This window comes from Limulus polyphemus, unplaced genomic scaffold, assembly GCF_000517525.1.
Source record: "Limulus polyphemus unplaced genomic scaffold, Limulus_polyphemus-2.1.2 Scaffold1939, whole genome shotgun sequence".
Classification (NCBI taxonomy): domain Eukaryota; kingdom Metazoa; phylum Arthropoda; class Merostomata; order Xiphosura; family Limulidae; genus Limulus; species Limulus polyphemus.
Genome location: NW_013667549.1, coordinates 74,903 through 85,963, shown reverse-complemented (window position 1 = coordinate 85,963; position 11,061 = coordinate 74,903). Strand labels below are relative to the sequence as shown.

Sequence of the window (11,061 nt, the reverse complement as noted above, 5' to 3'; positions counted from 1 at the left end):
CTCTTTTACCAACGAATAGTGGGATTGACCGTCACATTATAACGCCCCCCACGGCTGAAAGGATTCGAACCCGCGACCCTCAGATTGCGAGTCAAGTTTGTTAATGAATACATGTATGACTATAATCAGTATTCCGTTACTCATATTTATTTAGTTAAGTGCTGGTGACAAAATTCGTCTGGTTATCATCTATATACTCATTAACACTTCAACCAGTAAATTAATTAAGATAAAAAATTAAGATTTTTATTTTCAAGAACTTGAACCGAGTGAATTGACTCATCATGAATAACAAAACAAACAGAAATAAAAAACACGAAAATATACGTTAGCGTAAAATGTTTGTTTAACCAAAGTTGGTGTTTGGTTGTTATTCCATTACGATTCAAGTTCCATTACTAACTAATTTCAAAAATGTTTTAGGCCAAAATGTTTTTGCATGTATACGGATCAAGGTAAATGGATACAATATTTGTTTTGTCTTCTAGGCCATTAATTTGAAATAGTCAGTAATAGGCAGTCGGGAATCTGTCTTTGATGGAGGGTTTATATACTGTTATCAATGTTGAAAATAAACATCACGGGAAAATTGTCTTCATGGTGGTTTATCTACGTGACTTAACAGGACGAAAATAGTCTTCATGGTGGTTTATCTACATGGTTTAACAGGACGAAAATTGTTTTTGTGATGGTTTATATACATCTTCTAACAGGAAAATGGTCTTTATGTTGGCTATCTACGCCCTTTAAATGGACGAAAATTATCTTTATGTTGGTTTATCTACGTCCTTTAAATGGACGAAAATTGTACTTATGATGGCTTAAATACTTCATTTAACAAGACAAATAATATCTTTATGCTGGTTTACCTACTTCGTTTAACTGGACGAAAATTGTCTTTATGATGGTTTATATACGTCGTTTAACAGGACGAAGACTGTTTTTATGATAACTTACGTACTTCATTTAACAGGACAAATATTGTCTTTATGGTGGTTTACCTACTTCGTTTAACGGGACAAAAATTGTCTTTTTGTTGATTTATCTACGTCATTTAACTGGAAAAGTGTCTTTATGTTGGTTTATCTACATCGTTTAACTGGACGAAAATTGTCTTTATGTTGATTTATCTACGTCGTTTAACTGGACGAAAATTGTCTTTATGATGGCTTACATACTTCATTTAACAAGACAAATAATATCTTTATGCTGGTTTACCTACTTCGTTTAACAGGAACGAAAATTGTCTTTATGATGGCTTATATACGTCGTTTATCAGGACGAAGACTGTTTTTATGATAGCTTACGTACTTCATTTAACAGGACAAATATTGTCTTTATGGTGGTTTACCTACTTCGTTTAACGGGACCAAAATTGTCTTTTTGTTGATTTATCTACGTCGTTTAACTGGACGAAAATTATCTTTATGTTGATTTATTTAGGTCGTTTATCAGGACAAATATTGTCTTTATGCTGGTTTACCTACTTCGTTTAACGGGACAAAAATTGTGTTTATGGTGGTTTATCTACGTCATTTAACAGGAGAATTGTCTTTATGTTGGTTTATCTACGCCGTATAACAGGACAAAACTGTCTTTATGGTTAATGCAGCCACGTGGTTTAATATGGGAACATTATATCTTGGGATAAAATGATTACGAGGTTTGACAAAGGGGAAACCATTATTATTTAATAATATTTCTTTGATGATTTTCTTTTATTGTTATAACAATAATGCTGCTACTTATTGACGCATATAATATATTTTTATCAGCCTTTTACTTTAATTATCTCAATTAAGCAAGGTTTTATTCTGTCTCCTTTATTACCCCCATTTCTCTCTTTTCAAACATATTTTTTCTTGCCCTCAGTCTCTGTAGCTTGCTGTTATTTCCTTGTTTAGATCTTTGGTTTTCATGTTCGTTACTCTTCAATCTCTAACTCTTCTAGCGCTTTTAACAATGTAATTAGATTATTTCCAGTAACTAATTAACCGAATTTTCTTTATTGTTGATGTCCTTTTCCTTTTTGTTTTTATTGTTGACTTTTCTAAACTATTTTAAACCATTTCTCTCGTCTTTTACCATGCCATTTTAGCTTTTATCTGTCTTTGGACACAACTTTTTTTGTTAAACCTAGCTAAATCTCCTCGTTAACCGTCTTTGTTTCGCTGTCTTCTTTTCAAACTTTTATCCCTTCTTTTCACGTTGCTTGATTCCCGAAGTCCCAATTTAAACACATAAGGTTTTCGCATACTATAACTAAAAAAAAAAAAACTTTCTATTTTCATTCGACCAATCCTTTCTTACGCTGTTCATTTCATGCTTAGAATAGTGTTGTGATCTTTCATATGTGTTCCATCTGTACAGGTAGGTATCTTTCCTGAATTTTTTAAGTGTTTTAATCTCTTCGAACTGTACGTTAATCTCTACTTTGTCTGCTGTTCTTTTAATTTTTTCTTAATCTACCTGTTTTTACTTTTTTTAGTGTTCAGCGATTTTTAGATGAAACGTTGCATTCATTAATGAAGAAGTATTTATTATAAGAATTTTACTTTATTCCTGTGACATTCTACAGATCCTTTATTTCGAACTTTTACTGTTTTTTTGTAGTATTGTTGTTCTAAATGATGCCATTTGTTGTAAAATTTCAGCCAGATTTACCATTAAAATATACGTATGGAAGCCATAAAATAGTTTAGGAGTTTTTGTTTTTTGAACTAATCTTCCTTTGGTATCAGAAATTATGAAATGAGTGGAAAGGCTTTACATAATAGTTAATTTTAGCTTAGTGTAATGCTTTCCAAACAACGCGAATGAACATTTCGTTATTTACGTTGTAATTAGAGGACTGTAGTTTTCAATTTCACGTAAGATTTCAACATGATTCCATATGTTAAATTTATATATTGGATATAATCATGTGCTAAGACTTATTGGCTGAAATACACGTACGTTAGGGATCACGACAGAATATAGTGACGAATTAGATGGACATACAGTATAGTTTAATAGATTGATGAGGAGTTTGTGCGAAGGTTGCTAATGAGAATGCAACCATGTTTAAAAAATATCCGTTAAACGGTTTTTGTGCTATCGAATGACAAAAAAGAGCATTTCGAATATAAACAACACAAATAACACTGGATTAAACTTCACATGTTACCGTTTTGAAATAGTTTAATTTACAAATTGAGCCTTGAGTTCTTTCAAAGATCTACCAATTTTACACACAAACTTCTAGAATCAATCTTACAACATACTGTAATATATAGGATGAACTATACGTAGGCAGATTACTTTCTGGATTATCGTTCTCCAGTTATGAACCTTTTTAGTTATTATCTTTTGTGGTCCGTCTTATCCATTCCAATTTCCTCTGTATTAAACTACGTTGTGATATCTTTGAACTCGTAACTTGGTCAGTTTTCTCACGATTCCCTGTTTTTTTATGTTCTTTTATTTATCCGATATTTCTATAATTCTATCTAATCATAATCTTTCTGATCTTCTATTTTTCTGTTGTGTTACATTACCCAACACACTCTGACGTTTTACTGTCTATTCTATTACGTAAACACTTTTTGTGCTCCCTGACCTTCTGCACTCTTTATTTAAATATCTAACCATTCTATAATTTTCATTGTTTTTTTTATCTTCATTTTTACAACTTGATAAACTAGGATCTTCTGCTCCATTTTCCAATCTTCTTTAAATATTTTTCATCTTTCGCTTTCTTTGTTTACAGTTTCATACCCGATCTTACCTTTTATTCCAAACCTGTACCTTATCTTTTAGTTCATACCCGCATTTCATCTTTTACTCCATACCCGTATCTCATATTATACTTCATACCCGTATCTCATATTTTACTTCATACCCGTATCTCATATTTTACTACATCCCCGTATCTTAGTTTTCACTTCATACCCGTATCTTATATTTTACTTCATACCCGTATCTCATATTTTACTACATCCCCGTATCTTAGTTTTCACTTCATACCCGTATCTTATATTTTACTCCATACCCGTATCTCATATTTTACTTATACCCGTATCTCATATTTTACTTCATACCCGTATCTTATATTTTACTACATCCTCGTATCTTAGTTTTTACTTCATACCCGTATCTCATATTTTACTTACATACCCGTATCTTATATTATACTTCATACCCGTATCTTATATTTTACTCCATACCCGTATCTCATATTTTACTTCATACCCGTATCTCATATTTTACTACATCCTCGTATCTTAGTTTTTACTTCATACCCGTATCTCATATTTTACTTCATACCCGTATCTCATATTTTACTACATCCCCGTATCTTAGTTTTCACTTCATACCCGTATCTTGTATTTTACTTCATACCCGTATCTCACCTTTTACTCCACATTCGTTATCTTATATTTTACTTCATACTCGTATCTCACCTTTTACTCCACATTCGTTATCTTATCTTTTACTCTATACTTTTAATCTAATTTTTTACTCTGTTTTACTTCTGTTACAGAAGTAAATGTTACTTTTTCGCAACTTTTCTTAATCTTCTGCTTGCTGCTGTGTCATTATTCCATAACTATCTCTGATCTTTCGTTTATTACGACCAATCGCCTACTTAAATGTTTATAAAGACCTATCATCTATATATATATATATCTATTGTACTGGGTTATTGAAAATTCATTAAAATATAAATGTAATTCAGGTGTCAATGGGATTTAAGTGAGTTTTGGTTTATTGCGAAAATGGAAAATCAGTAAGTATATCTTCACGTAATCTTTAGGAGATCGCGTCTCACAGCTTGGGAGGTGCAGTTTTAGTGAAGCATTTTGTTAGGTGTTTAACTACTTCTCCTCAGTTGCTATCATTACCATTTTTCTATATAATTAAATTCAGTACTGGGTTTCAGCACAGATAACTCATGTGCTGTGATTGATATTTTTTGTGCAGAATAGTTTTTGACAAATGGTATAGCGTTTTTCATTGGAATTGAAAGCAAACGTGTAAATTGTCACTCAATAAAACAATTGTATGAAAGGAAATAACTAAAAGGGTTTTACTTGAAATTTATGTACATACACTGACGTTTGTCACTCAATAAAACAATTGTATGAAAGGAAATAGGTAATAGGGTTTTACTTGAAATTTATGTACATACACTGACGTTTGGTTTTATAGTGAAGCAAATAAAGTGTCTGTAAACGTGATTGCTTTAAAGTTTCGGCTTTAGAATATTATGCGTTAATTTTGATTTTCAAAGTGTTTTCTGAAATAAAGAAAGAAAAATCGCTCGTGCAGAGACCATTGTTTACTAGTTTTGAGCCGTCTCTTCGAGTTAGCTGGTTAAATACGTTTTATTAGGTCATAAGCCACTAAAAGTGCTAGTACCAATGTTATAATATTAACAGTTTTGGCATATATTACTGGGAGTTATGCCGAGGTGACGTTTTTGTTTTGAAAATTGTCGTGTTTGTTGTTGTTGTTTTAGCGCAAAGTTATCCAATGGAGTAGAACCATACCCCGTATTTTAGCGTTGTAAGTACGTAAAATCACTGCTGAGCCCCCGGGGGATATTTTACATTAATAGAGCTGGGTCTAGAACACTCCATATAAGTGAGTCTCCGGACAATTAAGAACGTTAGCCATTTTATATTTGGATAAATTTTGGTGAAGTCCTGTAGACTTCAAAACATGTGGTTGTTCAGAAAAACTAATTTGTTTAAAAAGTATATTACTACATTTAAAAAACTAGTTAATGCATATAAACATTCATATTATTACAAATATGAAAATTAGTTATAAGCAAAATCAAATATTTTGAGTTTATAGAAATCCCACCTTAGAAATTAAGGCTTCAGTTTTCGAAACATCGTTGCGGAAAAAAAGTAGTCATATATCATTAGAGAGAAAAATATTGTTAGAAAGTTAAGTAGAAATATGACAGGAAAAAAAGTTAGCAGGAAATTTAGGAGATCAAACGTACTTGATATAAACTGTTTTCCAGTGTCTCAGTCTTGGGATTAAGTCTCCTGGAATCAAAGGGGAAGAGCTTCGTCCAGCTGTCGTCCGAACTCACTCTCCTGATCCAAGTGTTCTTTAAAACTACAGTATCTGCGCTAAATATTTACTCATCACCTCGCATTCTGCAATTCGCTCTCTGCCTCCTATCGCGCGTGCGGTAATGTCGCGTTCAACCCACGCGTCCTCGCGTGAAGCAAATGTGATACACCTTAGGTTGACGTATCTCAGGTTAGGCGTGCCCATTCCTTGGTGTCAAAAATTAATCTTTTAGTTGTTTAAGATATAACGATGTTCGTATTTGTATGCAAAATCCTCCATTGGACTGTCCTGGGAAGGAAGGAAAATTACAATACGTCACGTACTTTTTCAGCCACTCACTCGCTTTGGGAAATGAAACTCACAGAACTTCTGGTAATTGTTCATTAGGCTGAAGTATGATATTGAAGATTGTGGCTTTTTTGCACGTTTTATAACTCTTTATATGTATTAATTTTTGAGTCGAATGATTTCATTAAAAATCGAAAAATAACACTTCGTGGGAATGAGACGTTTGCGTTGTATTCTACAACACCGAGAAGAATACTTTAGTGTAAAGACGTTTATTGATAAATACTTATTGTAAATGTAAAGAATAATAAGAAAAAATCAGCGTAAGTATTGTAATTCACTCTCTTTTTAAATAAAATTATCATAAGTTTATATAAGGGCAATTTAGACTGTTCATTCATCTTCATTACATTTCTGATTTCAAGTACTATTCAAAGTCTGGGGAAATCTGGAATTTAGGAAGTCTAACAGTGTTCTAATATTCGTATATTGAACGAGATATTGCTTTTCTTACACCAGGTGCAATCTGATCACAAAGAGTCAGTTTTTGACAGTACGAATGCGAATGAAGTACCCGATCTAGAAATTTTAACCCGTGCGACACGTTATGCAACGTAGTGCCTACCGTCCAAGCTAGAGACCCTTACGGCTTAGAACTTGTTGATGTAGTTATATTTTTTTCACAAAGCTATCTGCGTAAACATTCATAACTTTTGAATTTATAGACTAGCGAGAAGGCAGTTAGCTAGTCAACAGTACCCATCGCCAACTCCTTGTCTACTATTGTCTGACCAAATGGTGGGATTTAACTTTCAATCTTATAGTGCACCCACCGCTCCAAAGCGAAAAGCGTGTTTTTGCGGCAACGTGACGCCAACCGCGAACCTTCTGATTTGGAATCCAGGCATTATAACACTAGGCCTACGACTCAAACATAGACATCCCTAATTCACAGGTGCTGACAAGAAGGAGGGCAACCAATCATTAGCACCCATCACCCAAGATGCTACTCGTAACTGAATGTCGTTGTAATTAACTGTCAAGTTATAATGTACCCACAGCTGAAAATGTGGAGTATGTTCAGCAGCATACATGACTCGAACCTTGGACCTGTTAATCAACAGACCATCAAGTTAACCGTTAATTCACTCCCGGTTCAAGAAGTAGTTTATATTACTGGGAAGTGTAATGCTTCTAATTAGAAGTTTTTTTAAAATAATAAATAGTTTGATACTAGCCTTGTTTAATGATCGCATAAGGCACACTCTTAAAGGTTAATTTCAGAGTTCACTACAATTTTAGAAACTGTAAATCCTGATTTTGTGCTAGATGTCATCGCTAATCTGTAAAATATTACATCGTACGTTTCCTCAGTTAATTAGGGCATAATCGACTTTGATGACGTTGACACACCTATTTGGGTGTGCTTATACTGGTATAAGTAAATTATAATTAAAACTCATTGTTTCGATTAAAGTTATATAAGTAGTTTCAAGTTGGAGATTATATACTCAACCTTTTTTCTACACAATTGGTTACCGTTACTGGATTATGAATTCGAGGACTCATGGTTCGCGACACGTTGTCGTAATAACGTGTTCCGAACATTGAGGTCGTGGGTGCGCTGTATGGCTAACTGTTAAAGCTCACTATTTGAAGAGCTACAAGTAGTCCAAGAGTTTTAGTATTGGTGGTTGGTGTTATTGACTGGCTGCAATCTTTATTCTTTATCGTGCAAAATTATGAATTGTTATCCTCCAATAGTCCTTGTATGATAGTCCTATCCACAAAATTCTGAAACAAATTGAACCTTATACAACAATAATTACGTAGCCTTACATAGCATCTATACTTTTCTGTTTCAATATTTTATCCCCATATTTCACTTAGTCAAGTCAGTCATAATATAAATATTGTTAAGGCACAGCACTGATGACCTTAATTTCATCTCATTTCTAAACTGACAAAGAGTTATTCTTTCTTTTGTCAGTGTCATGGGGGAAAATATTTCCTTTTAATTTCTAACATATGAGGCTGTCAATGCATTTTTAAATGTTAGTAAGCTATATAAAGGGTTAATCATTACAACATCGAGCCGTTGCATCACGAGTGACATATTTGCCACCTGAATAGTTGGTTTACCGAGAACTATCGATCATTCGACAGTGCAATGCCGCCAGGAGTTGCCTTATGACTGGACTGTTATTTTGCAGTCCTTTCCCACAAAGGATATTCGTATAGCAACATTGTTAAACGATGCAGAGCCAAAGGACATAACATTTGAAGAGGAAACCTGCAATGTTCTTTATTTCTGGAACAGAACATTTAAGACATCAAATGGCTTCAAAATCGCTCTCGAAGCCAACCTGGAGTAAGGTACTCATCTTCATAGTGAAGGAATTACAAAAGAAAACATCTCGTCCTAAATATTCATGGTAATAAAGCTAAACATATTTTCATGTCCCGTTGACAAAATACAAATAAGGATTTAGTGTTGAGAAAGGCTCACAAGCTAGACGTCCACAACTCCAAGTCATCTGCTGATTTCTTGAATATGATGGCTATATGATTTAGAATCACAGGAATTACATAGCATTTCATATTCACCGATGCAGCTCCAAAGTACTCTGGTTCCTTTGGTTTGTTTAAACGTGGTCTTGGAAACCAACGTCCACGTACATTGGAGGGTTTGTGGAAAATTGCCGTTTTTCGTAGATGCTTATTACAAAGAAAATTGCGGCCTCAGTCATGGCTGTCCAATTGATTTCAATCGATGATGGAAGAAATAGTTTGAAGAACTTGAAAATTCGCTTTTATAAAGTGTAATTAATCCTTAATCTTTCCAAAATGATCCTTATGCAGTGCAAAGCTGTTGAACACCCAGAAAAGTCTTTCGTATGTTTTTAAACACGCTTCAAAGAATGGTTGGTTTTACACGTAAACATATTGAAATACATCTATCGTATTGCCCCAAGCTTACCTTGTGTGACAACAATAATAATCCAACATATAATCCTGCATGGTGCTTGCCTTTCTCTTCAGGGCCTGCCACAACTTTTAGTTTGAATGCTGCAGTGTACGACCTTTTACTACCGGTAGTCGCCATGATCTTATTAATTGACAGTAAGGTATCAAATGAATCAGAGTCGCAGAGATCATTAATCAATAGTGGTAACTGATGAATGTCACGTAAGCCACGATATTCCCGCCTTTTTTTTGCCATACCAGCGAATTTCAAAGACGCTTTGGCGGTGCCAATCAAAAGAGGTTACCCGGTAGATGGCAGGACCGCTTCACAGGAGTTTTTGCCACTCATAAACAATGATTACTATATTTATTGCAATAGTGAGCACTGTTAGAAATATATAGGCTATGCTTACTACCACTTATTATAAATATATCTGTTTATAATAGAGGTATTATCATATGACTCAATTAGTGTAGGGTTGAGCTTAAAAACAAAACGAACAAGTCTGGGCGTGTACTGAAATATTGTTTATAATAATTTTAAATTTTGCATCTTAAAATGTTATGTTTTATATGGAATATGTTTATTTTCATTTTTTCTTCTTCTATATATTTGTAAAACGTTAAAATGTTTGGTCCATTGAAACACAGCTTGTCTTAGCGTCTTTTCTTTTTTTATGGTATAGAGTCTTACATATTAATCGAACGATATATTTCATGACTAATTTCTTTAGTTTTAGTGCAAGACTACACAATGGGATATCTGTGGTCTGCCCACCACCAGGAAACTAATCCCGGATTTTAAGCGTTGTAGCTAAAATAAACATAACGTTCATCCACCAAGGGATTTCACGAGTATTTTTTTTTTGCAGTTAAGCACAAAGCTACACAAAGGGCTAACTGTGTTCTGCCCATCATGGGTATCAAAACCCGGTTTCTAGCGTTGTAAGTCCGCAGACATACCGTTGTGCCATTGGGGGGGGGGGCTCACGAGTAAGAAATCGAATTGAAATTTTCATTCTGAACAGCACTGTACGCACTCGTTGTCTAAACGGTTAAATCAGACTCCCATGGTTCAGGTACTTTTGAAGTACGGAATAGAGGTGGGAACAATTAGACAGCAGCACCAGCCGCTACAACGTACTTGTTTCGCTTTTTTTAAACCAAATAACGGGATTGACTATCACCTTTATAACGCACCCACATTTTAAACTACGAAGTGCGTTTAGCAGCAATATGTTACGAACCACAGTCCCTTCGACACGCAGCCCCGAAACGCTAACTACGCTTGGTCTCAAGCTATCCAAGCGGTCCAGTAAATAGCTGAAGGATGTTCATCGCATCAACAGAGCTATTCAAGTGGTCCAGTAAACAGCTGAATGAAGTCGATCGCAACAACAGAGCTATCCAAATAGTTCAGTAAACAGCTGAATGATGACGATCGCATCAACAGAGCTATCCAAGTGGTCCAGTAAACAGCTGAATGATGTTCATCGCATCAACAGAGCTATCCAAGTGGTCCAGTAAACAGCTGAATGATGTCGAGCACATCAACAGAGCTATCCAAGTGGTCCAGTAAACAGCTGAATGATGTTCATCGCATCAACAGAGCTATCCAAGTGGTCCAGTAAACAGCTGAATGATGTTCATCGCATCAACAGAGCTATCCAAGTGGTCCAGTAAACAGCTGAATGAAGTCGAGCGACATCAACAGAGCTATCCAAGTGGTCCAGT

General features: G+C 34.6%; 1 protein-coding gene across 2 annotated transcripts in view; it reads right to left on the bottom strand.

Moving 5' to 3' along the window:
* LOC111087266 overlaps positions 1-6,166 on the bottom strand; it is a 74,705-nt gene extending 68,539 nt beyond the window's left edge. For both annotated transcript variants that reach the window (XM_022393313.1, XM_022393314.1), the window contains exon 1: positions 5,996-6,166. The gene's annotated coding sequence lies outside the window, so the exon portion shown is untranslated. The remainder of the gene's footprint in view (positions 1-5,995) is intronic.
* Between the last annotated feature and the right edge of the window lie 4,895 nt (positions 6,167-11,061).